This window comes from Dendrobium catenatum, unplaced genomic scaffold (genome assembly GCF_001605985.2).
Source record: "Dendrobium catenatum unplaced genomic scaffold, ASM160598v2 fragScaff_scaffold_231, whole genome shotgun sequence".
In the NCBI taxonomy this organism is placed as follows: domain Eukaryota; kingdom Viridiplantae; phylum Streptophyta; class Magnoliopsida; order Asparagales; family Orchidaceae; genus Dendrobium; species Dendrobium catenatum.
In genome coordinates this window covers 5,345,466-5,353,669 of record NW_021318693.1, presented here as the reverse complement: position 1 = coordinate 5,353,669, position 8,204 = coordinate 5,345,466, and positions in this window count along the sequence as shown.

The window sequence follows — 8,204 nt, the reverse complement described above, 5'->3', positions numbered from 1 at the left end:
AGCCTCAGTTCCCAAAGATCAATAGTTGCAGAAGAAATAGAACCACCACCAGTCCCCATAAGAGTAGGAGAAACTGACCTAACAACAGGGCCAGGATTAACCACATCCTCAGACGAAACAACACACACTCCAGCTTGACCAGCAGCCCATTCCACCTCATTTTCAACCTCCACCTCAAGATGAGACAAAGCTATAGCACCAACCTCCACATCCTCATATCCAACCAGAAGCCCACTTGCCACCTCCTGATTAATTACAATAGGAGATAAAAAACCTTAATAATTATGAAAAACAACATCACCCGGATCCTTAGCTAAAATAGGCATAATCTCATGCCACGCAACATTAGGCAAAGGAGAAGCACCATCATCATCATGAGCACAATTCACAACTTGATTCGGCACCAACTCACCTTGAACCACCCCAACTGAATCATTGACTGGAAAAATACCATCAAGGTCATGCGAAGCAGGAATATCGGCCACAACCCTCTCCTTCACAACAGGAGCATCATTCAACTTTAGAAATAAAATCGGACAACCATCCTTCAAATGACCTAAGGTTTTATAATGAAAGCAATATGAAGAAAACTCTTCCATTTCAACCGATTTATTGTAGCCCATAGACTCAGAACCAAGCCAAACTTGAGAAGTATATCTTTGAGTAACATCTAATTCTACGGGTATATATGTGAGCAACATAAGGTCTAGAACCATTAATTATTGCATTAACCTTTCTCAAAGGTCTTCTAAATAGAGACCCCAATCCATGAAGTATGCGGGGTGTAAAAAGATGCAGGTGTAAATTGGGAAAAGAAATCCAAATGGGAACTATAGGGGACTCCACATTAGCATCAAAATGGGGAGTCCACTTAAAAGCTTCATTTAGCAATTGCTAACAAAATAGAAGCAGAGAGAAAAATATTCTATAATAATCTAAATCATTCACAAGTTTAATTTCAAAACTGTAACTGAAAATGCACCACAAAGCTTCAGGTTGAAGAAAAATTTGCTAATTGTATCAAGAGGCAGGTGTCAGCCCAGGAACTTCCAGACTAATGCAAACTGAAAAGGTGCAGCAAGTGATAACATTTCCTCCTCCGAAATCAGTAAAGCAGGAAAATCATGGTGGGAAGAGACTTTAAGTGGATGAAAGTCAGGCGAAACTAATTCACCCATCAAAACATCTCTAACGACTTTAGATTTTGGCCTTCCATCCAAAAACCAAGGATCCCTTAAACAGTCCGCAGCCATACGAAAGAAAATCACAAGAAAAAAGGATTAAGGAAGGAAAGATACCCAACCGAGACGGTGGTCAAGAGCGGAACCCTTAGACATCAGCCTATAGAAATAGGTTTCACAAAATTAAGGCTTCGCATCACCGGCAATGTTAAGAAAATGATTAGATGAAGTGATTGTAAATACTATCTGAGTGTCCACACTGAAGCACTTAAGAACGTTTTATTAAGTAATTTATCAATTGCCTGAAATAAATATTAAAGTAAAAAATATCAAGTAATTAATTTCTATTTATAAACTAAAACTTTTATATTAAAAATAATTTTGATTATTAATAAATCTGACTCAATTTTAATCTTTAGATTTACACACTATTATGAGCTTCTTTTTCTTCTTTAAGATTAGCAACGCAAGCTTCTTATAATATAATAATTATAAGAAAATTATTGTTAAACATTACAAAAAAAAAAAAAAAAAACATCTTAAAAATATATATTTTTTCAGTAATTATTTGATGTCAATAGAAGTATTAGGTGAGCTAGAAAATGATTTTCCATGAGAAGAAAGATTTGAACTTGAACAAACTTTGACATTTACTTAAGAGTGGCCAATCACACGAATAGTTGCTCACCTAACCTTTATTACTAAGCAAAATTAATTAAGCCTAATTTGGACCTTACAATTAAATAATAATTTTAAATGTTATCGAGAAAATAATAAAAAATAAGACTTTCCATTGAGGTGTTGAGCCAACTCGTCTTATCTTCTCTTATATTATACTTGATATGAATTTTTTTTTTTAATTGTGCCAACAAAAAGTATAAAATAAAGATTTTTTTTTTAATAATTTTAAACAACAGATGGATTAGTGGTTTTGAGTCTCTTTTTATTTTTTGTTTTCTTTCATTAATGGCAATTTATTCACTACAAGAAACAGCTAGTGTTTTTGTTTTTGTTATTTTTCATGTCCTTATGGGCCTTTTGGAATCATATTTATATATTTTTGAATTTTTTGTTTTTACTATAAAATAAAAATATATTCACTATTCTTACTGATGCTTCGTAAAAAAATAAATAAATCAAGCGCAAATCATGATGCAATAAAATATTAGGATAGACATTAGAATCATAAGAACTAATCTTGATTTGATGAATCTTATTGCTAAAATAAATATTTCAATGAGACAGATCCAAACATTAAAAGTGAACAGATTCGAGTCCAATTGAGTCCATGTCAAAAACTTAAAGCATAATTGAAAACTTCATAACATCAATTGAAGAACTAAGGCATTTTAAATATTGTATGCTTAAGATCAAATTAAACATTTCGATTGGAGTAATCTAACAATGTTGAGTGATGGTGATGGAGAGCCTTTTGTTGTGATTAGTTCTTCTAAAAGACAATAAATGTTTAAAGAAGTGCTTTAGAGTTAGTGGTGTCTCTTATGTTCTTCCCTTTATTAGTATATGTATAAGATCTTGATGCAATACTATGATGTAAAATTATCTCTCTATCATTGTGAATGTCTGAACACACAATACTTATGTATTGATATTTAAAAAAAAAAAATATTTATCACTTATTTTAGCATTTCTTATATTTGTAAGATAAAATATAAGAATGGATGATAAAAATATAGAAGATATAGTTATTGCATAACTATATTGTAAATAACATAAGTTGAACAACTAAAATAGATCGAGACAACATGAAGAACATTCTACTTGAATATTCATATATGACTTATGACTTATAGGTCAAGTTCAAGACAAATTGCTAGGGTTTAAGATATCATAGGAAGACAAGATCGCCACAATTGGCCAACCTGACTATAGCTAATAACTCTTCAACTCACCAATCAAACTATGGCTTAAACTCGCATTATGTTCTTGGGTGAAACTAAGAATGGCTTCCTAAAATGTTTCCAACCAACCTTACCCACCATTATAAGTTGTTGGTGTTGATGAAGGAGAGTGAACCAACCCATTAAATCTTTTTACTTAGGGCACCTTAATTACTCACTCCACTTCCATTAGTAACTCACACTGGTAGGTTTGATTGGAGCACTTGAGCCTCTGAGGATATTTGTTAACTTATGCCCACCAAACTTGTTGGAGCTTATATCGGAGATTTCCTAAACCCTAAACCCAAGAGGAGCTAAGCCTAGAAGAAGCTTTTTGAAGCTTCCTCATCACCTAAAAAGCTCTTTAGTCAATTTGGAAGGCTGGTTTTAGCTCTTGCCAAAGTATCCACTTACCTTAGCCCGAATTCATACTCAGTCATTTTGGTTACACAAATTTTAATATGTCTCATTCTTGTTATCACTCTGTAAGTTATGAACTTTTTTTAAGGTTTTATAATATCATATTTGTCCACCATGGAGGGAGAAATTAATTTTCTCATCCATAATCTTGCTCTCAGGTTCTCCCTTACTCTAGAGAAAGGAGATGAATCTCAATCCTTTGATCAAGATCCAAGGGTTGATGTTATTCTAGGGTATTGAGTAGGAGAAAGATATCCTCTAGAGAGGAAGAAGTGAGAAAAATAATTAAATTTAATAAGGTGTGTATGTGTGTGGACTTGTTATGTCTTAGATTTTGATAATAAGCAATGCGAAAATTGTGATTTAGTAAATATGAAAACAAAATGTTGATGTAATTTGAGTCTAAATCTTTATTAATCTCTATTATTAACACAAGTTAATTATTTTAAAAAAGAGAGATTGTTAGCCATATCAGATTCATGATACATAATCACGAATTTGATGATAATAAATATATGGGAGTATGCTATGCACATTCATTTGACGACTAAAGTGATCTTACAAGATTTATTGTGCCTCAAAAATCCATTAAAAATACCGTTCAAGTAATATGTATGTTATGACAATTGGCTTAATGTCAAGGAGCATATAAGTACAAGCAAATGGTTCAAATGGATGGCTTAGGGTAAGTTTTGGACGGCTTTTTACTACTTCTTAAATTAGTTTTTTTTTTGGTACAAAAATAAAAAAAAATTGTACTAAAAAGTTACTTTAAGAAACAGTAAAAAATTAGCCGTTCCAAACAAAATCTTAGCCAATGATCATGATAGAAATAATTATAGATATATTTTTCCAAATACCATAAGGCCGTTAAAAATAGTTCCAACAAGAAAGTATATAATTTTTTTCCATTCCTTGTTAATCTCCATAAGCAAGGTACCGTTTTTCCATTGTCTAGTTAAATATATTGTTGCTTTCTATCGCGATTATGAAATATAAGAAAAAATTAAGAAAATAAAGTTTTACTTTGCATGGTGCTTTAAAATTGAGTTTTATTTATAATGGAGAGCAATTATGAAAATATGTCCCTGAATTTTTTTTTGCTCTATCTTAAAGAGTTTTGTCTGCACTGTTTCTCATATTTCGTTCATGTTTGTCAGACTACTGCTTCAACGACGGACTCCGTCGTTGTAGAGATAGAACCACATTAAACTGGGGTAGGAAATTGCCCACCTTAAAAATTGAGTTTTATTTATAATGGAGAGCAATTTTGGAAATTTGTCCCCTGGGAATTTTTTTGCTCTATCTTAAAGAGTTTGTTTGCACTGTTTCTTGTATTTTGTTCATGTTCATCGGATTGCTGCTTCAACTCCATCTCCCCTACGACCCTAAAAGTCTCTGCCACCTCTGCTTCTCTGAAAGTCAACTAGTTTTACCTACTCTCAAAAGTAAATCTGATTTCGCCTCTGACTCTGCATAATTGTGAAAGATAATAAATCTTTTATTGTTAAAAGAAGCCGTCTATTAGTAAATAAAATTATAATTTTTTTTTGGGAAATAACTTATAATATCTTAACTCTCATCACAATAAAATAATATATAAATTTATGTTATTCATAAACGTTGAAGTAATAAAAAAGTTAGTTTTTTCTTTGCATGCAATTTATATAAATTAATGTTAAAATATGTAATTTTTTTAAAAGTATTAGCTAGGTTTGGTTAAATAGTAAATTAGGGTGAGTTCAAGCTCAATTACCAATCTAACCAAGCTACTTAAGGGTTTTAATTGATAAAAATTTGAAGAATAAATTATTTAGGTGAAACTCAAATTTAATAAATAAAATTATGTCACGATATTTTGATCAATTTTTTTTATTAAGATGAACTGTAAAATTTTTTGATATGTTAAGTGATAAATTCAATATAAAATTATTTCATTATGATTAGTTACTAAATGTTGCCAATATGCATAAATTTTATTTTCTCATATTTTATTGATGTTTTATTTTCAAAATTTTGATATGTCTAAAACTTTATTTTTAAAAATATGTAAGCAATGAAAAATATTATATTTAATTGGCATTTCTTTAACGATTTGAAGCCTGCAAGATTTGATCAAAACCTCAGCAAATGTTTTTTGTAAGATAATTTAAACTTTATAAAATGTTAATCACCGTTGTTTTAAGAAAAGAAAACAAATAAAAGTGTTATATCATTGCAAATCTATTTTCCAAAAAAAAAAAAAAAATCATTGCAAATTTCCTTGAGAGTTGTGGTTGATAACAAAAAATCTACTATGCATCGAATTGATACAAAATTGGCAAAGACTTCGTTTGAGATAATTTTCTTACTACTTTCTAAAACAGCTTTATAATACAAAATCTTATATTTAAAAAAAAAAGTGTACATGAAATCTGCTAAAAAAATAGTTCCAAATGAAGCCTAAATCCTCATGAGCTAATAACACACTCATCTATAAAAAATGAATAGATTTAGAGATGGATGCACAATACAAGAAAGGGCCTAACATCTATATTGCAAAGAATATTCTCATTATCAACAATAGGGATGATAGGCAATGAAGGGAGAGAGAGGCTTCAATATTGATCTAATTTTGGATAACATGATCTTAAGGAAGAGTACTATTGACCCCACCTAAGTTAAGACATTGCATTCTCTTTTGCATTCTAATATGTGTTTCTAATTTCTAGCTTTTGAATATTATAGTTGATGAAATTAACGATTATGAGGATGTGAGGTTGCTTCCACCACATGCTATGTTAACAAAAGACAGACGACTAGTGGCCTTAGTAAGAGGCCAATAACCATATGCTTTGATCATACTAATATCAAGTGTTAGAAGTTTCATAAGAGGCATTACAGGAAAGGCTTATACTGCAATAGTAAGATGATTCGGTAGCAAACAATGACATCAATGCAAATGCATCGACTTCGAGAAAATGGTGATGTAGATGGTCCTTAGTGCCTAGCAGGCAGGGACTGATGCTATGAAGGCGGCATAGAACACTCATCAGTGGTAAAAAGATTTGCTTGTAAGAAATCTAATACGTAAAATATTGCTAGCGCTTTGAAGATCAAATATATGATTGGTACAAAGAAGTACTTGTAGGAGGGGAGGGGGGATACTAATATGGTAGTTGTTAGGGCTTATTTTGAACATGGGTCTTTTTGTTAGAGAAAAATTTCTACCAATTTCTTCAGACCTCTTGCCTAATTTATTATTCTATGCGGAGTACGAACGGCGTTCGGTGACCAATAAAAATGTGTCACGCATCCCATTGCTCGGTACCTAGCTGGGTACCCACGCTCGGTACCCCTCTATACCGCTGGGTATCCATCGCTTAACCGGACGTCCGGTGTCCACACAGAATAATAGCTCCTCTTGCCTAAGGAGAGAATGATATATATATATATATATATATATATATATATATATATATCTTTGTGAAGAAGATAGAAAGCAATTGATTTAACAAACCTTTGATAAATCAAACGAAAAAAAGGCTCTGCTAGGGTTTGGGATTTTTGGGTGCTAGGGTTTTTTTTCTCTTTGTTGTTCTCTGGCTGCAAGGCCGTGATGGCTCTCAACCTCCTTCATTTCCCTCCCCTTCAAGGTGCTTCTCTGCTTGGGGCTCCTCCTTCTCAACTCCCTAACTCCTACGCTAACAATTTCTTGGCTCCTCTTCGATTCTTGATGATTTCCCGATGTCTTTTGTTACTTTGAAAAAGAAGCTATCTTTTTTGGCAAATGACCTAACAGAGGGCACAACCTTGTGGACTATTTCTCTCGTGGGCTACTCCATCAGATAACGACCTTACTAGGAGCATCTCCTGGCGGCTATGAACAAGGCGTGGAAGCTCAAAGGCTCTCTTTCCCTTCTCTCTCTCACCGACGACTTCTTCCTCCTGAAATTTACCTCCATTGAGGACTATGATATGGTCTGGTCCGGGGGTCCGGGGTTCCTGCTCGGTAAACCATTCATCCTTCAGCGATGGTCATCGAAATTTAAGCCAAAGAGGGACAAATCGGCCACTATCCCTCTCTGGATCAAAATTCTTGATCTTCCCCTTGCTCTCTGGATGCCGATAGGTATATCTAAAATAACTAGTTTTATTGGTATACTGTTATATATTGATACACTCACGGCTAAGAGGACCAGGCTCACTTTTGCAAGGGTTTGTGTACAAATTGATAAAAATTCTATTTTGTCGGATGAAATTCCATTAGAAATTGATGGGTAAGACATGTTTTTAAAAGTCATTTATGACTGGAAACCTACCCGTTGTGAAGGATGTGGCTCTCTCATTCACCCCTTTGCTTTATGCCCCTCTAACCCTGCTCTGAAACCTGCTCTTCCTCCTAAACCGATTTTTCGGGGTAGAAGCAAAAGCAGAAATCCAGTTCTAAGATCCCTCGTCCTACTTTCGCCCCACTGCACAACTCCTCCCATTTCCTCCCCAGTTTCAAACTCTATGGTGGAACAACAATTGGTGGCTATGCCTATTAATGTCTCGTCTGATCCTATTGCCACATAAATCCCACAGTAGCTGGCGGCTGGTCCTATTGCTGATAAAGATCCCGTACTATCTAATATAAACCTACCCAATGAAGAATCTTCTTCATCTAACCAAACCCTCTCACAAAAACTCATGCTTCCCACTCAAGTCATTCTTGTTAATA